This window comes from Stegastes partitus, unplaced genomic scaffold (assembly GCF_000690725.1).
Source record: "Stegastes partitus isolate 25-593 unplaced genomic scaffold, Stegastes_partitus-1.0.2 Scaffold1379, whole genome shotgun sequence".
NCBI classification, from domain to species: domain Eukaryota; kingdom Metazoa; phylum Chordata; class Actinopteri; family Pomacentridae; genus Stegastes; species Stegastes partitus.
The window spans coordinates 108,198-134,435 of NW_007579110.1; the positions used below are offsets into that span (position 1 = coordinate 108,198).

Sequence of the window (26,238 nt, forward strand, 5' to 3'; positions counted from 1 at the left end):
CACAGCATTACTTTAGAATTTATGACTTAAACCAAGGAGCTATAATCCAACGTCTGTCGGTATGGTGCAGGCAAAGACTCATTTCAGATCCATCTAAGGTGAAATGGTTAGTGCTGGATAAAGAAAAACTAGAACAACAGAAAGTAGCATAGTAGCAGCAATGGCCTTCAGTGTTTTCTTGCTTTCGCACCACAGGAATTCGAAGCAACAAGACTGTATGACTGTAAAAACTACACAACAATGTTTAAAGACATCACATGAGTCGAGATTTCTAAAGAACCAGCGTGAAAACAGTCTCTTTTTCTTTCTATGATGATTGCTTGTTGAAAAGAAAAATTCCTAAAACTGTGGAACAGCTGATGGTGGTGACGAGTGGTATTTGGAACCGTCTTTGCTCTCTGAAGCTCAGAGTGCGTCTCTGTTTTGTGTCGGGCGCTGCAGCGCTGCTATGGATACATATTTGAAGAGGAAATCTATGACACACATATGGTCATCTCATCTCTGCTTGCCAAAGTCTGAAAGACTGAAATGTCTATCAGTCAGCAGGTGTCCCCCCCACACACGCACACACACACACACACACACACACGAATGCGGGCTCATGCACACGCAAACACACAAATACACACAATCAACCAACCCCATCCGATTTCCCACTGTCTAGTTCCTGCAACCCATCCATCTTCCTCAACTGCCAGTCTACTGTCAAAAGGCTTTTGAAAATACTCAGTCACTCACTCACACACACACACACACACACACACACACACACACACTGGTCTGAATATCCTTGCATACACAAACCAAATCATAAAAACACACAGATGTTCAGAAATACTCAGATGCATAAAAACATAGACTTGAGGAACCCACAATCACACACATGCAAAAGCTCCACCTCAGCACTCCTGCCTGTGAGTGTTCATGTGTATGCGAGCGACTGAGGTTTTGCCAAACTCTGTCAGAGAAAGCAGCTCCAAAGTTGTGTACGGATGATAAACACTGCATGGTACATGGGCATCATACGGGCACACCGAGGGGTTACCAGGCAGCCGTTTTCCATCCTTCGCTCTCTCTCCAGTGTGCCTTTCTTTGTCTCATTTTCCCAACCAGGTGCTGAAAGGGAACATAAAACATTTCTGTTCCACCGTGCCACTGCTTTCAAGTTGAGACGGCGTGTGTGTGTGCATGGTGTTTATGACCCAGAGCCTTCAGATGTTTTGATCTTTCCGTGTGTTTCTCCGTGTTTGCGACCACCTACAGTACGGCCGCTACGTAATGCTCCCTCTCTCGCAACCTCAGCTCACGGTAAGCTCAACTGCAGCCCGGCATCAATCATCTGACCAGGCCAGGGCAAATAATGAAAGTGGCAGTCCTTAGCATCCTGCTCTGGTGTTTTTGTACCACATTTCCCAGAAAACATTTGTCAGTCAAGCAGTGTGACGTCTTTTTTTCCTTGACTATTGTGCTAACAAGGTCTGAATCTTTACTAGTTGGCACTCTTTTTTTCTGTCTGTTGAGCCATGGCAGATCTTGGTTTGAATTCCAACTCCCCACTTCTTCTTTTTTTTCCCCCAAACAAACCACTTTTGCTTCGACTAAAACTATAAAAAGTAACACCTAATGTGTGCCAGAGGACTTCTGTGGAAATGTACCTGACTCCAGGCACCAGATGCTTAGTCACTAAATACACACCAAAGCTTTGGATTGACCATTTCTCTGACACAATGCTGTCTTCTTAAAACACATCATGCTCAATTCTCTGATTGCTAGTCAGATGTTCAGTTGTAATGACTGGTTCTCAGGTAAATGTGATAGATTCCTAATGACTATACACTGTCAGCCAGAACAATAAAACCACCTGCAAAATATTGTGTAGATCCCTCTCCTGCCATCAAGACAGCACTGAATTATACACGAGACCTCTGAGGGTGGGGTAATCGATGTCATTCATTTCACCTGTCAGTGGTTTTAATGTTGTGGCCGATCAGTCTACATGTCAAGCCACACAGTCAATCACTGAAACTGAACTTTGCTCCACCAGTCTTGTCGATGAACAAAAACACAAAGAAGACAGACTAAACTATATGCAAACAGTTGATTAAATGTGCATTTAGCAGCTAAATATGTGAGGAAATGAGGCTTGCACATGGATGCCCACATTGAGACCTAAAAATAGGACCATATAAAAGAACAGCCTCACAAATCTAATAAAAATATGAATATTCCTGCTTGTATCTGGCCCCTGGCGCTTAGATCAGCCACTTTCTTGAAGCGGCTCCAAAGCTCCGTTCTTGTTAAGTCACATCAGATGTTGATGCCGACTGGCAAAACAGACATTTATTCTCACTACCATGTCGCAAATTATTACTTTAATGATTTCTTCCAGCAACCACCAAAAAATCCACTAAAGCCAGGTCCTAACTGCGTATAAGTGGAATCAAACTTGTCTGAGAAACCGGCTAGAAGCACGCTGGTCCTGGTGAGAGCTATCTCCTCTTGTAGCATGTTCAGTTTGTAGTGGTCACTTGTGCTTCACACACAACACACACACACACAAAGACACACTCTAATTTACTACTGTCATATCCACACACGGCCGTGCTATGTACAGCACTTCTGCAACAGTCCCCGGAGTAATCCATCACCGTGTGTGCCTCTGAGTGTGTGTGTGTGTGTGTGTGACAGTGTTAAATTACTGCTATGGCACATTGAGCCCTGGCCATTACTCTAGCAGGTGACACCCATTAAAAGAGGTGGTGACACTGACACCGGGAGTGAGGGAGAGCGTGGAGAGGGAGGGAGAGTTTGAAAGAGAGGAGGAGGAAGACACAAAGACTTGAGCACACATGAGAAAGACATGAGATGTTAGAAAGAGGAGAGAAGAGAAAGAAGTAAGTAAGAGAAGTGTGCAAACTGCAGGGGAGCCAGGAGGGGCTCGGCTCCTTAATAAGACATGAGCTCCTCCAAAAACATGATTTGTGAAAATCAAAGGCTTCCCGTCAGACGGTATGCTATTTTTGCAACGCATTTCTGTTTTTCTGTATCTTCATCATCATGAATCACGCGTAAAACGAGGACATTATTGATGCATGATTCATGCATGAGAGCAATTCATCACTGATTCACTTTAATAAAGATACCAGGCACCATCGGAGCGTGCCAGCGCAGCATCATAAACTTCATTCACTTTCAAAATCAAGAAAAAAAACTCAACTTTCTTCTGTAAGAGAATGAAAAGGAAAGCACAACAAAAGTAAACAAAGCTGGATAGAGGGATGATACTCGAAAGCAACAACAGGAACATGTAAAAGGTAAAGTAAAGTAAATAAAGTGGAGGATGAGGAAAGCATTGAAAAAAGTGCTGGCAGAGAGTGGAAACAGACAAAACCACCCACTGTCCTCCAGTGTGAGCCAAGACGAAGAACACACACACACACACACACACACACACACACACTTACACATCCACACACTCTCCGAGCCAAGAAAGGTAAAAAAGTTAGAGAGGATTCAGGTCTGGCTGACCTCCAGAAGTTGTTATCAGCCTCTCCATCTGAAACCAAAATAGTGGACAGTAACAGCTAACAGCTCAGTAACAGCACAGACACACATTTTCACACACACACACACACACACACACACCACTAAACACCAAGCTAAGAGAAAAACAGCACACACACTAGCACGCTCTGGCAAAACCCAAACAAACAGATGCACTTGAGATACACGTGCAAAAGCAAAACGCTGTTTTCAGATTTTCCGTTTCCTTTTCAACAGCAAGAAAGAAACAGATACACGAGAGCACATGTGGATGACATCATCATAAAAAGCAATAACAGACATTATTATTATTATCACGCTATTATTAGTACTTTATGATTTGTTCAGTGACAACTGTGATAACTTGACTTATGGAGTAATAAGTAAGTGACTTTCACTGATGCATTTGTGTTCATGGACTCCACTATTGGAGAGTCTTGGTTTCATTTTCCAGCAGCAGCACCTCTAAGTCAGCTGCCCTTACAGTTACTGCAAAGCCAGGGTCATATAATAACAGAGAATCATGTCTTAAATATGTTCATAAAGGCATCGGCACACGCAATTACAAAGACAACAGTTGGGTTCTTCAGACCAAAGACTGACTGATTGAGCAGGAGGATATCTGATACTCCTAATATCTGCAATTTGTGTGTGTGAGAGAGAGAGAAGGACAGAAACAGGAGAAAAAAGGTGTTTGTATTCCAGGTAGCTTCTGTGGCTGTCTGGTGCTGAAATACCGGAGCGCACACACACACACACACACCTTTACTCAAACCCACACATACACACTCACAGCATACAAAGAGAGCTAAAGAGCACGGGGGGAAACACACAAGCAGCTACACACCTACTTTCACACATAGTGTACGAAACAAAGAGAAGGGAATCCAAACTCACATGTGCTCATTAGTGTAAATTCAGCACTAGTTAGCACAACAACACGCCTTAACGAGGAGAAGACACGTCTGGCTGAGCAACTCCTACTTCCTGCTCTGCTAAGAGGGTCACCGAGGGACCACACCAGAGCTCACCTCAGCCATCCAACACAGACACACAGGTGGAAATGCCATCAGATTCATCGAATAGTTTGAAGGTGTGAATGATAATTTTCCCACCAAGGTGTGTGTGTGCAAACGGAGAGAGAGGAACAATGAAAAGAAAGGGATGGACGGAGTTAGGAAGATAAAGATAGAGACTCAGACAGAGACTTCTTGGAACAAAAGACTAATTAAATCCAATCATCATTCAGCCTAATCCTCAGAACTAATTAGCTGGCTGCACACCTGTCTTCAGCCAGTATGGACACACACACACACACAGACGCAGTCACAAATGTTTCTCCAGACTCTTTTTTTGTTTTTCATTTTCTGTATATTTTCCACAGTAAGTATATAAAAGGCCTAAATTAAACATAAATTCAAAACAGAAGCTCAAATATTCAAATTACTTGATTTGGCCAAGGTGGAAAGCAATCACATCAAATGCCACAGTCATAGAATAGAAAAGCCATAGAATACAAATAGACCAGAAGACATTAACAGATTCATCAAAATTAAAATAAACAGGCAGGAAGCAATGAAATCCTCTGATGTTATTATTAATCAAGTTATTAACACTTCATTAATAATCGTGCTACATCCTGCTGTAGGCACTCACAAAGCTGATCGGCGGATTCAGCATTTAATTTTGCACTAATCTCAGAAATTGACTTCAAACAAAGAAGCATAACACATTTAACAGGCTTCTTTTTTTTTTTTTTTTACACGTGTCTGTCTGTCCCTCTGCCCACACGTCTGTCTGTGCCTCATCTCTGAAGTCGTGTTAATGTGGTGTTATTTGCGGGGCACGCAGCACTTTGATCTGGCCTGGCACCACGTTCACTCGCAATGACTTTATGATGTGTGAGGTTCAAAACTCAGTCAGACGTGTTTCTGAAAGAGCTCAGCCATCGAGAGCATTATGGGTGAGGACGAGAGAGGCTTAAAATGACAAAGAAAGAGAGAGAGAGGGAGAGAGAGAGAGGGAGAGAGAAAGCACAGAAATAAACATTAAACAAACGCTGAGAAAGACTGAATTTAACGCCTCTCTCACGTTAATGAAAAAACCCTTTAATTAATCAAAGTCAGACTATTAAGTTCGAATCAAAATCCTCAGTACTGTTGAGTTTTAATTAGCAGGACTACTTTTAATCAAGCTTTAGACTGAATGACATTAAGTACTATTCCTGTCCTTGTTTTGACTCATTCCTGCATCACGTGTCGTTCTCTTTTTTCTTCTTTTTCACCTCCTTTCCTTCTGTTACTACTTCTATCTCTAAAATTCCAAATTCAATATCAATCCATCGATATTCAATAAATAATGCATAAAATAATGGAACTGAACACTTGTTATCTAAATAAAGTTGGCCAATTGCTAAAACAGTACAAATGTGACTCTATAGCTACAAATGTTCTAAGTTGACACTCGACTGAGCGCGTGCGATTTTGCGATTATTTCGAGTGTTGTAACGCAACAGAAAACGATCCTCATCAGCTTTATTTCTGATTAATTCGGTCCATTTATAATGATGAATGTGTGAACCGAACTCGTGAACCTTGAGATCTCATAAAGCAGAACACGTCTCACCACCGAGCGTAATTTATTGATTTTATAGTGTTTCCCATGAATGGCGGCTGAATAATGGATTTCACAAAACGGTACGCGCCGATTTAAAAACAGCGAAACTAAGAGGACCCTTGGAGGCAGATGCAGAGACAAAAAGGACTGAAACTAAACTTTCATCTGTGTTATAATGTGATAGAAAGTGATACAGAAGTAAGGGGGAGGAGAAGAGAGGATCGGTTGGTAGATTAAAATATTTGTCTGTGTTCATGGAAACTGCCAACGTAAGACTCAACGAGAGAAATATCTTGAAACCATCACACATGTAGAGCAATGAACAGAGAGTAAATGAGATGTGTTTAGGAGGATGACAGGAGACATATGGTGATCCAGCACAACTGTTGAGATGATTATCTCTACAAGATGGTAATATCAATAAATGCTAAACAAGCCCTTCTACCATTTCATTACATTATGAGCAATTTAAAGCGCCACCAGTTTTGTTTTACATATCCTCGTTTGCACTTTTCTTTTCTTTTTTTTGTTTGCTTTTTTACACGATGGATAGTAATTACATTGTGTTTTTAATAATCCATGGCAAAGACAATGCTTCATTTCCACTTGATCTCACAGCTGCTGTAAAAGGCCGTTTTAGTGGCAGTTAAGTTGCAGCCGTTACGGCCTTGGCGGGGAAGTATTGACATTTATTCAGCCCGATAGTATTACTCAAATTGGCATATTTCTGTGCTTTTCCGGCGGGGAGGGGGGGATGCATTTTTTGACCACTTTCTCTGATTTCCAAGGACACACTCCAACAAAGCAGCTGAAATGTACAACAGCAAATAAACTGTGCAGCCAAGACTGATTTGATTTCAAATTGTGATGTACCTCACAACCTGTACTTCTTTTTTTTCAATCCCAGAAACTGGCACAAAGCCTTCAGGAAATGGTTGAACGCCGTCCGTTCCACAGTGTTGATTGTTTCCACTGTTGCGTTTTTACAGCCTCCAGCTCAACGTTTCATAGTTTTCTAATCAAAGCGAGCTCAAATTAGGAGAAGTTGAAGATAGATATGTTTGTATTACTATGTGTACCGAATAAAACTAATGGATGCGACGAGGGGAGGGCCGCACAGAAACAAGAAGAGAACAAAATAATGAGACCGACATTCAGATTCAAGAAGAAAACAAGCCATCCTTAAGAGAGATAAAACTGACGAAAAAGTCAGCGTGATACCTTGTCCTTCTGCCAACAGTTGAGCACACATCACCTTGATCCAATCATTTTTATTTAACTGAAAATCCCTCGTAGACTACAGGAATCCGCGCTGAGTTCACTGGAAATCCCCGGCTCTTCTCCTCGCTTCGCTCCCCTTTGTCTTTTTATTTCCCCTTTTATCTTTTATGTCATTTCTCTCTTTCTGTGTCTCATTTCCTTTTGCTATAATTTAGAGGTGGTGTGTGGAAGCTATCACTCTCCATCGCTCTGTCTGCCTGCCTGCCTACAAATTTGTCCATCTGTTCGTTTTCCTCTCTCCCCGCTCTCGGTTGGAGTTTGCCTTTTCAGTAACTGTTCCGGGCGATAGACGGTTTTGTTGTTCCCATAAAAATACCATCTGATGTTTGTGGTGAAAGCCCACCACAAACACCCAGGGAACAGAAATTCTTGCTTTCACAAAGATGTTCCTTCCATGTTGCAGCATTGAAAAGCGCGTCTGCTTATTGGAAATATGTGCAGCAAATTGGATTTAAAGGGGTGTCATCGATATAATGTTTCCATTGGTAATGCGAGGGAAGGAATGAGAGGAAGGAGTGGTGTGTGTGAAAGGAGGGAGAAAGAACAAAGAGGAAAAAAAAAGAAGCGAAAGAGACACAGATGGAGGCTCAGGAAGAAAAGGGCACAGGGCATTGTGCGTTCAGAGCTCATAATGTGCTTCAAAGATGTGTTCAATAGAGAAGTGGACTTTACAAGAGCGTACAGTGTTGAGCATGAAGACGTACTTTGAGCTAACTCAGTCGACTGCTTATGCTCAGAGAGCTTTAGGAGAAGATTCGGAGCCTCAGTCTGTAAGACATTAAACAACTGAAAGCTTGACAAATATTTCCATGAGTTCACACAAAAATACCTACATATGTTCAGAGAAAAACGAAGGTACGAAGAGAAAGACAAACCCCCGAAATCCAGCCATCCAAACAAAGACGAAACTGAAAAGTGCAGCGCCAAAGAAATATGTCCTGCCTCCTTCTTTAAGGCTCACTGGAATTAGGTTTTTTAGGATGGCTGTGTTTGATATTTACATGTGGATTACATGACGTGGCATTAAACAAGCTTAAAGCGCCTCAGCTTGCCAAAGAGAGAAACAGGCACAACAACAGAGAGAGGAGAGAAACAATAAAAAAAAATACTGAGAAACAGCGAGGCAGAGAGGGTAGTGTGGTTTTCCATGCAGGCTTACTGAGCAGACCAGCAGTAAAGCTTCTGCATCTGTTCATTGTTTAGTTCCCGTCAGAGTTTCAGCCACAATCAACAACCTGGAGTCCTCTTAAGTGAGCGTTGCTGCTGATTGAACGCCGCCGTACGCACCGACAACCGCTTAACTACAGGGCTGCAAGGTAAAGCAAAGCTAACACACCCTTTACTGCTGTATCATCCCTGCCCCACCTGTACCCCCCACATGACAGAGGCTGAAAACACTACAGTACAGCGCCACCTGGTGGAAAAACACATGTAACACAACTTGATCCTGTGATGCTTCAACACCTCACTGCCACAAACAAACACAGGGTAGGTGTAGAATTGTCACCACTGCTGATCTGTTTAAGGCTTGTCAGTCGCATCAAGGGAAATAATAGGAGAGAGATTTTTTTTCTAGAACTTGCTGTCAAACATTTAGAATGTAGGAAAAGATTGGTTAAGTCATCAGTTTATTAAACTAAGCTTACAGTTTTGTTTTTTTCTACTGAAATAACTAAATAGTTCTCTATGTATGGTTTGATCATACATGAAAACCTGAATGCTAAAATATTTCAAAAGATACGTTTCCCCCTTTTCCAACAAACAGCCACTGACATAAAGTAATTATTCTGTTCTGTTCTCTTGTATAATCGACTGACAATTGACCTTACATCCAGCTGGACAATCCAAATAAAAGTAGAAAAAGTCAAAAGAGCTGAGGGGGACTGAAGAAAGTGCAACTAAGATGAGACAAAGCTTTGTTTGTTGACCTCAGTTACAACCACAGTCTGCTTTGACAAAGTTGACAATGTTTGCATTCATGATTGCCGTTGTCTAATCTTGGCTTTGACTCAGCGCACATAAAAACAGGCAAATGTCATTTTTAAACCAAACAAATTGCTGCGAGGAGGGAAGAGAGGAACGGAGAGGGGCTGATGAAGCTTAAAAGCGGTGACACTTCTCCAGATGTGCCCTCAATGACTCTGCCACACACTCACCAACACAAACATGCAGCGACTGTACAAAGACACACGGGCAGACGCACACGCTCACGTACACACCGTGACCTTGACAATGAGGATGACTGTGTTTATGTGAAGCAGAGTCTGTTTCCTATCTTGCCTTCGTGTCCCTGCGGACACTTTCTCTCATCGTGACCCAGACTGACACACACACACACACACACACACACACACACACACATACGCTCCCAAAAGACACCTTCAGAGAGTGTGTGTGCACGTAGATCATGTCATCGCCACACAGACGTCTGAGCTCACCTCTTAGCCCAAATTCAAGGTGACTCCACAGTGAATTCTGTGCATAAATCAAGCTCTAAATCTGGGTTTTGCGTGTCTAATAGCAAGAATGTCTCTTTTTCTTTAGTTTTCAAGTGTTTAGTGGTGAGAAATTAAAGTAGAATGTCATGCATCTGTTACAGACATTAATTTAATGAAATTCACAAAGTTTGTGAATAATGAAACAAAAAAGTAACGATTTCTACCTCATTTTAACATCAAATTTAGAAATAATTTTACATGCATTCATGTTTTGGGCATCTTTTGTGGAAAGCACAATCTACAAGGAGGTAGTTTTAATCCCTGCAGCTGCATTAGAATGTATTATTTAAAAATGTTTTCTCTGTAGACTTTTTATTGCACACAAGAAAACAACGTGACCCCACAGAGCAGTCAGACCCACGGCGTATGAAAAGTGAGTCCCCATTTAAACATGCTTTGGTTCTGAGAAATCCTTGTTAATGCACATTAAAATAATAGATCTTCAACAGTAAATTAAGTGTATTTGGGATAATCAAACATTGCACAAAATACATTCTGGAAGGGCTTTTACAAGCATGATAGAAACACAACTAATGTGAGCAGCAGACACCACACCAGCAACCTGCGCTAATTAAAGAAAGCGATAGCGCTAATATGTGTGTCCTGCTTCTCGTCAGGGTGGAACCAACTGATCAGACCGCCACAGTCGAGGTGAGAGGAGGGAAGCAGTGGAACCGCCTGCTAACTATTCCAAGAGCCATCAAACTGTCCCTATATAGACTTATCACATATACACACATACTTGGACACACACATGAAGGAACACATGGGGAAACTAATGGGGTTCTGCTTTTCATCAAGATAAACCTCCCTTTCTCTGGGTCTATCCATCACTGCTGTGTTGTTTCTGTTTCTCTATCTCCCACTTTTCTGCCTTTCTCTCTGCCTCTCCGACCGTCTTTAAATGTATGTCTTTCAATCCTTCTCTTCATGGTGGATTAAAGAAAAGTCTCTTCATAGCTCTGACGGGGCCTTTTGTTGATCAGATCAGACACTGCGATGGCAGCAAAAAATGTGTCCTGATTGGCCCGAAACACCAGGAAGTAATCAAATCAAAGCCCCCATCATGCTCCACTGATTACACCGCCTGACAACTCGGTCTAGAATCATTTAATTTCTATTGTTCCCGTTGGAAACCTTCGCGCAGCTTGTCAGAGGGATAACAGCGCAGAGAGCCGAGGGGAAGCCGTGGTAGTGACACTGCAAATCCTCACACAATTAATACCGCCTTCCATATGGTGACTGTTCATGGCAGCCGCTGTGTGACTTTCCAGTGGTCCTTATTCCCACCGTGGACACGCTGAGCTTTAATCATGCTCGAGATGGAAACTGTACCTGATACAGTCCTGCTATTTGTTAAGAGGCCGTTTTAAAAGGTACAACGCTGAAACAGAAAAAGAAGGGTTCGTGTGATAACCATATGCAGGTTGTGCGATTCCACATCAAAGCGCAAGGACAAATCGTCTGAGCGACTGTCTTTGCGCATATGCGAGTGCGTCTTCATGTCCGTGTGTCAGGGTTGGCAGCAGCGGTACCATCTGTTTGTCATTATAATGTTGACAGAACTGTTGCCCAGGTTAATTACCATGGTAACAGGTTAATTACACCAATTAAACATTACTGGGCATACTGGTGACACTGGCTTCTCTCAACACGCACACATGCGTCCGTGCACAGACCGTGTCGGAGCAGATATATGATGAAAGACACCGAAGGAGCAGAAAAAAAGCATTATATCAGGAAGCCCCTATTAGAACGGGCGGTAATGGTGATGAATGAATGGGGCGTCTATGTGCAGAAGAAGGCCTCTGTGTTGCATCTGACAGAAACAGGAAGTGGACAGGAAGCTTCTGACAGGTGGAGGTGGGCTTTAGAGCTGACAGGCGGTTTTGGTGAACGACCCACAGCGGACTGGCAGCGTTAGTGAACGTCTGTGCGCGAGACTCGCGGGGATAATCCCGAGTCGGACCTCTTACTGCGTGGCTCGTGGAGGGACAGGGCAAAGGGCCAAGTCACACACACACTCACACACACACAAGACCGACGAGTCCAACTGGTATTCCAGACTTTTTCCTTCCTCCCCGCTGCACCGTCACACACATGATTAACTATGTGTAGGTGTACGTGTGTGTCCATCTCCCAGTACAGCACTATCAATCTGCATCAGCTGAATGTGGAAAAGCTAAACCTGATGGATTTATCTTTCATTCCAGCATGTAGTGGCCAAGCAGGGGGTCAGATTCTGCTGATGTTACTCAGTGAGAAGTTATATTGAGAATGCTTCATTGCAAAACACAACACGTTTAGTCAGGGAAAGAAATACTCCCCGAAAACATTCTGGTCAATATTCTAAAACCACTAACTAACATTTAACAGGAGATGTTCGTAAGATGCTCGGATACACTTTGGCCCCCCCTGAGCTACCCTGGGGCAACTAATGGATGGAAGGATTCTTGAAATGAAACATAATCAGTATTGTTTTAATGCTTTGTTTTATGTTCTAGGGGACAAAAGTGCAACTCAGAGTCCTGCCCGTTCCAAAATGTGAGAGCAGTTTTCACGCACAATTTAGAAAATGTAACTCTGTACAGAGCTGCCTGGAATTTATCATTTAAAATTCCTAAAATCTAAATCACCGTAGCGTCAAAATGTTAAAATTTAATAGGCAATGGTTTTAAAGTACAGTAATATGTACTTTTCTAAGCTGATTTATGATGTCAGATCATTTTATTCTCATAAAAGTTGGCAAGACATAAATTCCTTTTTTTTTTTTTTTTTTAGCTGATTTATGATGTCAGATCATTTTATTCTCATAAAAGTTGGCAAGACATCCCTTCGTTTTTTTTTTTCCTTTTCTTTTTTTTTACAAGAAGTGGAAATCTCATTTAAAGGTTACCCTCTACATTTACTCCACACAGCTAACGCTGTAGGTTTCAAAACTGGCAAACAAGCAACCACACACACATTTAAATGTTATTAGCCTAATTTTCGGTTCTTTCATCACCGCGCTTTCATCGTAAAATCCAAACAGTGCAAGTTACAGCAACAAGTTGCCATGGAAAACTTGTTAAAAAGAAAATTTTATATCTCTAATGTATCATTAAACTAGTAGCTATTCCTTCCTCCTTTTTCCCCCCTAAATGTGTTTTCCTTTTTTTTTTCACAGACCCTCCGTTTTCTTTCTTCTTTATTCATCCCTGAGCTCTGCAGAGAAAATCACTTGTTAAGTTGTGACATTTAGACACCTAAATCCTTCATGTGGCCACGGAGCGATTTACTGCTGTGTGGAGTGATAGAAGGAATTAATAAGCACTGAATAAAATATCGGTAAAGTAGAGACTCCCAAGCTGAAAATCATCTTTCAACTGTTTCAGCTGTAGGATATGTACAATTGAATGTGGTTAAACAGTTAAACGTCGGGTCTTCATCAGATGCACACGAACATTTAACCAGAGCAAACACAAAAATAAAGAACGTTTCAGCACTGAGGTATTCAGCAGTGACACATTTAGCTCGACCAGTGGACCGATCTTCAAAACAACATTGTTTATTACTTCAAATTCACAAAATAATTAAGGAATTAAAGGCAATTTTCCTCTTGTCGTTTCATCCCTCCCTCTTATCTTACTTCACTAAGTGGCAACATGTTTATCACTTCCTCTACTTTCTTTACTTTTCTTTCTTCCTCCAACTTCAAAGCCTTCGTCCCCTACGCCGACTTGCCAATCCCACATAGTCGACCAGCAACCATCCATAAAGCCCTGCTCACTTTAGCACCAAACAAACCGCCTGCCTCATTACACACGCTAATTGTTAAGTTTCCACTCTTTTTTTTTTAATGCGACTCTCTTTCCCTTGTACCTTTGTTTCTCTTTCTGCATTCTTTCTTGCCATTTATCCCTCCTTCCTTTCGTTCCCCCGAACAACAACGCACCTAAACACACATGCGAGTCGTGAATTATGCAGCAATTTGGCTCACAGCATGTTTGTAATTTATGAGAGCAGACAGCAATTAATATCATTAAAGTGACAGTAGTTATTTTCTTTCAAACTGTTTACCAGGCATTTCTGTATAATTACACGCTGATTTGTATGCAGAAATCCTAAACTGATAGCTTGTTATGTTCTCTTGACACTTTACCTTAAACAGTTGATGGCGGCGCTGAGTCGTGCGCTCGAGATCCGGCAGAAGTCTAAAAATCAGTACTTTTAAATGATAAAACAGTTTTTTGCTGGTTTATTGCCCTATTTTCCTGCTTAGGTCTTCTTATTTTCGTCATTCCTCGTGATTAATTTAGCAATGCGTGGGACTGTACTGAATGTGACAATCCATTAAATATACACTGTTATTGAACAGTGATGGATGGCTATCATTACTTAGGAGATGTTCATTTCAAATGTAAATAATTTTTCTTGCACCATGGCTCATTAAAATCAGGCAGCTATGGTTAATCATGTTGGCGCACATCTTTTTTTTATGGATGCATATATTTTTTTGTTGTTGTCGGGACATTATTGATTCCAACAGTTAACCCCGTGAGAGGCGGGTTTTGTCCTTACATGCAGGTGAGTGACCACACTACATTGACTTCCTTTTCTGTAGAGTCAACACCTGTCAAACATATGCTCATGCCCATAACCTAAATCCAACCTTACTCTAACCTTTAAGTATTTATGCTAAAATGTATATTTGTAATCCTTTTTTTGTCCCCAAATGAGAAGCGGGTCCTCACAATGTGGCTATAAACACATTTTATGTCCCCACAAGTACACACAAACACGTACAGTGGTGGCATCGCTATATGACAGATGACAGCGCAAACATGTGTCCCATGCACCACTACTCCGTCTTCCTCTCCTTCTCACACAGACATACTGTGGCTACATACTTCATTACATTAAGTGAAGTTGTTCCACCGCATTAGTTCTCTTTGAGTCATTACTGAGACCTGTGTGTGTGTGTGTGTGTGTGTGTGTGAGGGAGGGAGGGAGGAAGGACTAAATATTTTTCCTGAATCAATTTCACATAATCTGCTGTGCAATACGTTTCCAAATTCGTCATCAATGAATTAATTACCCGATTATTGAATTAAACAGAGAAGTTGTGTCAAACAAACATTTTAACTGAAACGACGCTAACTGGGCCAAACGATAGCAGCCCGGCGAATGAGGAGGAAGAAGAAAAGAAACGGAAAGAAAGAAAAATAAATTAGCATTTCAAACTGTACTGTTTGGAATCCTGCAGAGAGTCACAGATAAACAGAGGCAGCAGGTAACAGAGGAAAAAAAAAACCAGTCAGACTGAGCAGAGTTTGCATGTGCAGAAAGTCAGGGCAAAGAGAATCAGAGAGTGGTGTGATGTCTATAGGGAGTAATTAGTACTGACAGTAGTACTAATGGTCTGTCTGTAGCTCGGCAGACTGGAACTCACTGAAAGGACTCCAGGGTTTAACTCTCTCTTTCTCTTCGTGTTGTTCTTTCTCTCTCGATGACCGTGTTTCCATCCAGTTGTTAAAACAACCTCTGAAAATGCAGCACGACGTCGAATGCAAATGAGCAGAAAATTAATTAGTTTGCTTAATCTCAGAAAAAAACAAAATACAAAACAAATTGAGGTACTATCTTAATTAGTATTGAATAACTTGTTATAGGTCACATTGCAGCCAGCTTAGTTAATAGGTCGCTGTGCTCTGACTCAGTGTGGCCAAAGACTTCCATCTAATTTAGTGACCGTGTGCAGCCACAACACTGCTTTGTGTTTAGTGTGGCCCTTGTTATCCGCCACACTGGACGCCATCCTGAAAGACTCTGAGAACACTAATGCCTGCAGGCTTTCAGCTAAATGCTACAGAGAATTTTAAATGGATATAATCTTTTCTTTTTTGCTATTTTGCCATTGCCCCGCAGAGAAACATGCATCAAAAAGAACCGATAAGCAGGTTGTGCATCCTGGAAGAACAATTAATGGTGGCCACATTTCATGCTTACTAAATGGAAACTCCAGTATTTTTAACTTGGGCATTATTTTCAGAATCGTGGCCATTGATTGCGGGTCACCAGGGACGCCGTGCTGTTGGCAGAAGTGGAAGCAAGCTTTTACCCGCCGCCCTCTCGAAGGGTGGTAATGGTTTGATTGTGGTAAGTGCACAGATGCAGAGGACTTGAGGTAAAAAGTTCAGCAATCATGTCATTTAGAAGATAATAGTAAAAACAGGCCTCACAATGACTTTGTTTTATAAACTGATATGAGAAAAGCAGCTGAGAATAAAGCTTTTGTGAAGACAGTATTGTTTTAGAAGGGGCTGAATACTGACGTAGAACATGGCTGCTTACCCAGTATTGTGATGTTAGCTTGCCAATAAATGAAACACAATTGCCTTCAGTGTGAAAACAGGGTCGTCTTTTAGCATTTTCAGCAGTTTACACGACAGCAGAGGAGCAACAATAAGTAGTCTGGCTTACATTATACATATTGTTGTTTAAAATTAAATTAAGTGTTGTAGAATGGTTTGAACATTTATCTTACAATACATTTTTGATCAGTTTTATAGAGGGAAATAAATCTTCAGCAGCAACTTAAGAGTGGTAGCACGGTCTAATCCTAAATGATATTAATTTATAGCACTCAAGCTATTTGTTCTGATTATCGAAGGATTATGCCTTCGGGGTTGTAAAGTTTTATTATGCTTCTTGTGTGCTGCAAAAGACTAGCCGACCAATTGATGCAACCTGATTTACTTTAAGGGTCAGGCTGGGTTGAGATCTAAATCATACCTTGTCCTTTCTCCTGCCCCACACCTCCATGTGATCTCACATTGGAAAGGTAACATTTGATCCTTCAGCACACAGATGACAACAAATGCTTAAGTTTCTTATTCTGTAATGTTGAACAATTCACTGCCAAAAACCAGAATAGGCATCTTATAAATGGCCCTGACATCATGTGTGACATTTATGGGATTGAGATTTCTTTATAGATTTCATAACATCCAAAGCCACTTTTGAACTGCTGTGCAATGGGACCGAACAAGTCTATTTCATTATTCACTAACACGATGACAGGTGATGTCTGAAGCATTAATGCACTGTTGAACAAAGTAACAGCCTCATAAAATACCGCACAGTTATATACTATTCAGCGCATTCTCCTCACTGGGCCACTTCTTTGTATTAAATCATGTCATACATGAGCACATTATGGGCAATTTTTTGCTCTCTTTTCCAACTGTCAGAAGATTAAAGGATTAATGATCCTGCCACCAGCCATTTCAGAGAGTGAGTTTGGCATTAAAATATGTCTCTTCAGTCCAAGAATGCTATTTCAGGTGCCTTAACAGGCCAAAGATTTAAAAAAAAAAGTTGCAGTGAAGGGCCAGTATCTTCTCCTGAAGATGAACAGTTTCCATGAGGAGTGTTTTCATCACTGGATCTTTAGCGTCTGATCTCACCTCTGGACTGAGAGGAGCCAGCCATGTCAGACAAAAATGCACGCGTGTGTGTGTGGCGTGCATGAATCCGTCTGTGTTTATGCCATATGTACGCGTGCATTACGTGCACGTGCGGGATTCGTATGTTATCTTCGAGGGCGGAGACCGTGTTGTTCCAGCAGCCCATAGGTCCCAGTCCCATAAATCACACCTATCACTCCGGTGTACGTATGTGTGTGTGTGTGCATGTGCGTGTGTTTTTGAATTCAGAGCCAACACCTGCTACTAATCACCATCAATGACCAGCAGTGAGGGGAGTCTGGTGACGTGTTAATATTTTTATGCGTTCATGCACACACACGTATGCACCTACGAACACTCGTGTGCACAAATACACGCAAAGGTCAGGTTGAAAGGATGAGAACAAAGCAGTGATGATTGATACGTCAGTGGGCATTAGGCTGACACTCCAAAGGAGAAGATGTGGATGGAGATGATGAGGAGAGAGAGAACAGCAACAAAGGAGGAAGAAAGAGAAAGAAGAACTTCAGCAACAGCAACAAAATTTAAAAAAAAAAACATATAAAAGAGAGTGTCATGAAATGCACAAGAAACAGGATTTTTCGATATTTCTTTAATGTCAGATGAGCACTGTTGAATTGAATTCACAACTGAAAGAAAGCAGAGACTGAGGTACAAAGAAAGAAAGAAATTTGGCGAGTGGAGAATGCAGAAAATAATGAAGACCTGCCCTTCCATTAGTCTGCATAACTCACATTTTACAACAGCGAAAATCTTTCCACAGCAAGGTAATCGGACCAAGTGATGTCATCTCTCAACATCTCATCCTTTGCTTGCAACTCTTCTCTTTCTTGTTCCCCGGTCCCGATTCTTCTCTTTACTGAAAGTCCGATATAAACCTTCACTTTCACCTTCCCTTTTCCCTCCACCTCCTTTCTCTGTTCCTCTATCTCTTCCCCATCTCTCTCTCAACATGTGCTAGTCATCGTCCGCTTCTATTATCTTTGCTAAAAGCCAAGAAAGTCAGATCTCACCACTTAATCATAGCTACTTTAATGGAAAACAGGAAGATATTAAGCGATGAAGAAGAAGAAAGGGCTAAGTGTGGGAATAGGAACAGAAGGATAAAAGGAGGAAAGAACACAGTTGATATCTGATATGTTATTGGCATATGGACTATCGGATCATGGATTCAATGTAATTTTAATCCCTATTAAGCTACCTGCTATTGACTTTGGTCTATAAAAGATTTTCTTGTGTTTTTCTATATATAGTCACCTTTTTGTCTTGTCATCTACACTCCTTACTGTTATTTCACAATGAGATCATCCCTTAGTCTTAATTCTTAGATTTATACAACATTTAGGGAACAAGATTAAGCCTTTTGAAAGATTCTGACAAGCTCACAGCTAGAATGTGTGAACAGGGGAAGATGAGAAAAGTTTTGAATGGCTAGATGAATGAGCATCAGCAGGGAAACGGGACTTAATGTGAATGACTTGACAAATGAATATCGGCCAGGCACAGCAGTAGGCCGTGTGATGTTTTCTGTAGAGAGGAGGAGGATGATGAAAGAGCGAATGATTGAGAGGTAATGTGCATCAACTCTGGAGCAAGATATAAATGGATGAAGAAGAAGAAGACCAACAGCTGGAAGGATAAAGGGATGGATAGGTTATGACGTAGAGTAATAAAAAGAAGTTCACGCTAAACAAGAGCCGGCTCAAAATCCTGTTCACACATCCAGTTAACACGCATAGTTTACGGTTTTAAATTCAGTTTACTGTCCCCAGTAACTTTGATTCATTTCTTTCCTTTTTTCTTTTTTTTCATCCATTCTCACAGGATAGCTGCCCTTTTGTATTTGCCACGGCAGCGTATTGTTGAAGTCACAAACATGCAAAAATGTGTGATATTACATTAATAGAGTGCTATTTTTCAGGATCTGTGGCTCCTAGCTGTGATAGGGAGACCTCTGGTTTTGTGTCTTTCTAGTGACTCTGTACCGTTACACATTGTTGTACCCGTTACACGTCCTGCGTCTTTATTTTCTTTTCTGGGGCAGCTAACACGGTGCGCAAGAGCTGCTATGTTGAATTTTGGGTTTAACAATGTCCTTACAGTAACTGTTACGGCAAGAGTCACTCACTTCCCACAACAAGAACCCGCTGGACCTACACTCATGTTACAATAAGACACCTTCCTACAAGGTAACAAAACCTTTGCTGTGACTGGAGCTTTAGTTGCAAATGCTCAGCTCACCATTCAACAAAAACATGAATGCTCACTTTAAGCACATTCATACACACCATACTTTACATACTTTGCAGCATTTTTTTTGCTATACTACTGATGAATGGTTGGAAAGAAGGATCAAGGGATAGACAGAGAAAGGCTCCTCGTAGTTGCTGTGCTGAGAAAATGGATGGATGATAGTTTAAAATACAGTCCCATCTGTTGCCTGGTACATGAAATAAGAACCCGATGGTCAATCATAGTGTAACACTCATACACACAGCCTTTACCTCCGAGCAGACAAATATTTGGATTGTTACCGTCGCGCTTTTATTCTTTCCTTTGTAACACCCGCCTGTTTTCTCTTGGCGATGAATTACCTCAACACACAGTCCCTCACATATCCTCCTGTATCCCACTTTCTCTCAGTCTCCCCATTATTAACTCCTTGTCTTTGAGTCTTTCGGTCTCTGTGCCCTTTCTTCTCTCTGTCTACATCACAGCTCTCGTTCTGCTCTGCATTAGTTCTGCTGGTTTTGAAGCGATCAGCATGCATGATCACTACCAGACCTGACCTGAGGAGAAAGTTGGGGTTCGAAAGAAAGACAGACGAAGAAACCGTAAGACAAAGTGGCTCAGAAGAAAGAAACAGTGAGATGTAGGATGTCGGTGGCGTGAGACAAAAATTGTACTTCTTTAGAAAATGAAAATGCGACACCAAATTTAAAAATAATAATAAGTAGAAGCTGGCAAAATGTGATTTTCTCTGTAAGTATAGGAAGCTGTCAGTTTAAAACCATGGAAGCACATTTGACATCAGATATGGCTCCAGGCCTGGCGGGAGCACCCATAGTTCAGTTTTAATGGTTTAACATGCAATCAAAAGTGGCTTTGGACTTTGTAAAGTATTGTCTGTAACATTTTGGATCGCCCTGAAGTGCCACAGATAAACCACTGATTGTGATTTGTAGGCTATTAGCTGGTGAATTAGAACAAAGCCAAGTACATTTCTGTTTCTTTTCTTGTTATTGCAATGAAAGCATGACAATCACCCATAACTAGCTGAAGCTAAAGAAGAATCAAAACTTGCCAAATCAAAACAAAAACCTTTTTTTAAATTTAGTTTTGTTTTGTTTTCTGAAGGAGTTTATGTCTGACACGTGGGAAACTTGCTCATTAGCATCAGTTTAGCTGCTTGAATACACCGACATCTGAATATTTGCTTGACCACTAAAGCGAGTTTGAAAAGGCTGTTTGTTTGCTTTGTATGTTCTATATGCATATTAGTCTGCTTGAATATCTTTTTTGAAGTCTCTTCATGACTGTACAAATGAGAATTAATGCTGGTGTGTGTCATTTCTGGGCAATCACAGCTTTTTTGGAGCCTCTGAGTGACTGTGACACAGTGTGAAGAAAGTCTAATCCAGCCAGGGTCGGTTTTGAACTGCCCCCACAAAAGCCTCCATACTGGGCCGTTTCATACTGGTCAGCGTGCTCGGTTTGTCAGTCGGACGTAGCGTGAAGCCGCTTAATTTGGACCGCATTGGTTTTTAACTGCCTACACAAAACAGATGGGTGTCGGGTTGCATACGGCTCAATCAGTCAGTTATAGACAGAAAATTGGGGGGAAAGACAGATGGAGAGGTGGAGAGACAGACGGGTTCGGCAGGTGGTCCGGTGGACTAGAGCGGGGAAAGACTGACCTCTAAAAAAGCCAAGACAGCAAGACAGCAACATCCATCCTCACTGATTGAAAATTAACTAAGAGTGACTTAGTCCAGCTGTATATCAAATGTAAATACAAAATCTTTAATATCTAATGCTGAAGTGAACTCGTAACATCTTCACCTGCCATCGTTATTGTAGTGGCTATTTGTCTCTAAAACAAACTTAACTTAAACAATAATCAAAAGGCCACTGATGCACCATGGGTATGTGGTTTACGCAGGCAAAAGAGTCATTGTCCATACCAAATTATTGCGTTTTTCTTATTTCCTTTATTACCAGTGAGGCAAACAAACAAAAGAACAAAGGTGCCATCCTCCTGTTGCCTCTCCTGCTCTGGTAAAAAACCATAGGCCCACCCAGGTGCATGCTGGTCCTGTGAATCCTGCCTACATAAATAACCTCACGTGCCCATGGTGTTACCCAAATCTATCAAATAAACCCATAAAATAAACTATAAATTAACCCAAACAAAATGTGATAAATAAGCAAATAATAAATCTACACAAATAACTAGCAAAGTAAATATTATTGGATAATCCAAACAAAAACTAATTAACTGATATTAGAAAAACCTAAAGACTACAAAATAGCTCCTACAGTTATATTGACTTTAAATGTTTCTGCCATTGTTTGGTCCTCGAGTTTCCCCTTTATGCAAAACTTAAAACCAAATGTACAAAACAGTTATTCACTCAAATGGTAGTTCCAAGGTGCCCAGTGTAGATTTTAACTACTAGTGGCTCTAAGGAGCAATTTTAGGTCCTAATTTGTCCCGTGCTGTAAAAACACACCCACGCAAGGATTAACGTGCACACCCGAGCAAACGGTTCAGGCAGTGCAGACCTCTGCAGACAGTTTCACTGATCAGGAGATCTCGACCCCACTGCTCTGTGAAATGTTAACAAAGGCAGAAGGAAACTAGTGCAGCTGATGTAAACATGACTTTAAATGAAGCAGGTATAAACTGGCTTTGGACATTTTATGAGGAAGAATGGTGTGGATGGCAACACTGCTGGGAAACGCTGTTGCATTTATCTCAGCACATACCGTGCTCCATTACCATCAACATTAAACATCATATGACATTTAAAAGAAAATTTGTATTTCATTGTGGTTTACAGAAAAGCTACAGGCATATTTATACATTACATTACATAGAAGGAAAGACAAACCAACATTAAGTGACTTAGTAAGCTACCGGGTCACCATATAACCATGTACGAACAGCTTTAGTGCACGTTTGCATTGATTGTCCAAGTTTCTGAACTCTACTGAAGGAATGAAACATGATTCTTCCAAAACGTATTCCCTACATTTGTGTTTTGATGTTGGCGGTGGAGGGCAATGGCAAACACATTGGTCCAAAACTTCTAACAGGTGTTCAGCTGGGTTGAGATCTGGTGACTGTGAAAGCTATAACATTAGATTCACATCATTCTCACCCTCATTAAGCCATGAGCTCTGGTGCCCTATGGATGGGGATATTGTCGTCCTACAGAGGATGAGACGAATCCTATCAGGATAGAAAATGTTTATCACAGGATAAAGGTGATCCCTCAAAACAACTTTGTATTGATTTGCAGGAATGCTTCCCTCTCAGGGAACAAGTGGACCCAAACCATATATGCAAAATGCTCCCCACAACATAACAGAGCTACTTGGTCCCCCCACTGGGTCAAGGGTTCAGGTTTTTCCTTTAATTCGGTGCATTTAGCCTTTGATAAATCAGCTTTCCAAATTGTGTGGCATTCCTTTTGAGCGTTTAGCCAGTCATTGCTGCGTTCTAATTGGCTGCAGAGCGTACGGTCATCATTTGGGTTGATCAGCGGGCGAGCTGGGAGGTCAGCGAGTCCACTGGTCAACAGCGTTGGATGAGACTGGTCCTGATGTCCACCATCCATAAAGACAACAAATGGGATTCAGACGTGACTCTGCGGAGTACATCTGGAGTGCAGCTGTCTACACTCTGTGTGTCTACATGTGTCATCAAAAGTTTTCCTCCCTGCCATACACCTCCACTCACAGACCAACTGCACACACACACGCTTGCAAACACATATAGCATTTGTGACAGAGCATATCTATGGACACACACATGAGCGTGCATTCCACACCATCTCCTTTTAAAGAGACACACTGAGAGGCAAAGACGGAAACGGAGCTAAAAATTTAGAGCAATATTTTCACATTGTTAAAATACTTATTCGTAAAGTTTTCTTCCAGCAGCAGAAAACAAAATGACATCAGCCCATGGCAACATAAACTTCTGCTAAGTTGTTGCCCTCTCATATTAAATTAATGGATTCCACCAACTAGTGGCCTAAGCTACTTGCCCAAATACCCACCCTATCCACACACACACACAGCCACAGTTAGCACACATTGGGCAGCGCGTTGTCATGGAGATATGTTTTTTTTGGCACAACGCCCAAACACATGTTTCTGATGGTCTGACACAGAGCTAATAATAATAATACCGATGGTCAGCTCGCTTAAAGCCAAAGGTATGATTCATAAAGTAACTCCTCCCAAAATATACTGTAATTACCTGTACGCAGATACACACACACACACACACACACACACAAGCTCATGTTTCTCCATTTCTGTCCGTCTCTCTCCAAATCATAACATAATCTGTAAAAGCTGAACCATTAGGGAGCCGAGAGACACATTCAGCAAGAGCTCGATAGCATCTCGTAATAGGACTCGTGAGAGGCAGACAAGGCGAGATTAAAAAAAAAAAAAAGTCAGTGTGACATGGCAGAGAACAAGAGCGAAGTATTAGAGAGTGAGCAGGAGGGCAACAGTGACTGACGGAGGAGAGGAAGACAGGGGTTTAGTGTTTCAAGACGATTAACACTGGCCCGCTGTGTTTTAATAGTACACTCCTATGGGTATTTTTAGTCAAACATTAGCAAAATGACACTAATGACAGAGTATGGAGAGAGTTTGACTGCAAAAACCTAATCAGACTTGCTTCGCTGCGAGGCAGGGCTGCTGAAAGACGTCCACACACACACACACACACACGGTGCTAAGATTACATTAACATGAGTTTGAGTTTTTTGGGTCCAGACAGGATGTAGGTTTAAGTACAGAGCTTAACCACTTGCTAGAGAATAACTGTAGACGCAGTGAAGTAGCGGAGCGTCAAGCTTTTTTTTTTTCTTTTTTTCTTCTTCGTTTTCCTTTTGTATCAAGTGAAATTTATAGTTTTATGGTCAGGAAGCAGCACAGTAGGTGAAACCAGAATTCATAGTCAAAGAAGAGTTCACAGTTTGCAGGAACATCTGCATTGTTTAGTCACGGCAAAACGTCAAACGAGTCGGCCTGAAAGGGTAAACCACAATAGTCTTTTAACTTTGAGGAAATTCAGCTTCATTTGGCGTGAAAAATAAATCTGCGTTCGTTTGGATTTCCGCATAAATCAAACTCTTAATGAAGACAGAGCCGAGGGAGAGACTGATGCGGCTCCGGTCGCAGCTGCAGTAAGTTAGAGGATCCCTCCATCAATAACACACAGGCAGACTACCACAACGCGCACAGACACACACTCATCTTCATCCAGACGACTCTATCAGTCTGTCAGGTCGGGCCATCAGTCGTAAAGTCACACATCTCTGTTTCCGTTTGATGTCTGCTGCGAAGCGAGGTGGAGGGAGATGAAACGGGGCGCTCGGCTTTTATAACGAGAATTTAACAGGCCTTTGCCGGTAAACAACAGCCATGTGGAGCTCATAGAGGACCGGGTCTGTAAACATGACACACCTTCTGAATCAGATCCGGGTGAAGGTATAAAAACAGCTTTGATAAGGGCTGGCAGTAAACTGTGTAGGCGTGTGTTTGTGTGTACGTGTCAAGGAAGGAGGGGGGACTTGGCATATTTAACAAGAACAAACATACTGTTTTGATCACTTGACATGACAATAAAATTGCTCTTGTCAGTATTTTTAAAAACACGCTGTAATAATTTCAGGAGCATATGGGTGAGAATATACAGACCCCTTTTTTCACTGCTAAAAAATGCATTTTATGTGTGTTGACAGCCAAATGTTGTTTCTGTATTTGGAGCAGTCTGAACGAGCATTAATGCAGGTTTAAAAAGTAGTTTGGGCATTTGAAACTATCAAACTCTCAACAAAAATCTTTTTTCTTAATTTTATTTACGGGGCTGTCAAGGTGTCCCTTTTATCCACTTGCTTCAATGTGCATTTTTTTGTATTTTCTTCCATAAGAAACACAGCATCACAAAAAAAACCTGCCATTTGCACTGCTTTTGGAGTTTTATTCCAAACTGAAAGTCAGGACCTCTCTGCTGATTATGTTTCAATTTTGATTGTTCTTTGTCTGTCAGAATTAAAGTTTGAAGTCATGTAGTATCAAATTGCTGAGGTTCTTGTTAATTATGTAATTCTTGTTTTTCAGGATTAGTTTTTTAGTCCCGGCAGAGACTGATTTGTAGGGAAACAGAGCAGCAAAGGTCCCGCCAACTGGAAATCGAACCGCTGACTCACTGCTGACATGTGGTTTGTGCCCTCACCACTCGGCTATCAGGTCGCCCTTAATTATGCAGTCTTGTCATGTCAACTTGAATATATTTGAACAAAGGTGGTTGACAAAAACAATTATTCACGTACTGTTTTTATGAAGTTTGTTACGAGAACAACCTCTGGTTTACATATGAAGATCAACTTCCTTTTTATGAGGACCATCACTCCACACATAATAAAAGTTGTATGATGTTTCCCAAGCCTCCGAACGAGCTGGTTAGCCAGATTTCTTACTCATGTTACAGACAGCAAGTGGCATATAATTGAGAGATATTTAGCATTTGTTGCATCTTGAGAAAAAAAGATGTGGATTTTTGGAAGGTTAGTTCATATTAA

General features: G+C 41.4%; 1 protein-coding gene across 1 annotated transcript in view; it reads right to left on the bottom strand.

Annotated features, from left to right (window-relative positions):
* The window catches only part of LOC103370144 (slit homolog 3 protein-like), a gene marked incomplete at its 3' end in the record, with an annotated part of 187,157 nt that overhangs the window by 106,978 nt on the left and 53,941 nt on the right, over positions 1-26,238 (bottom strand). The window lies entirely within an intron of this gene.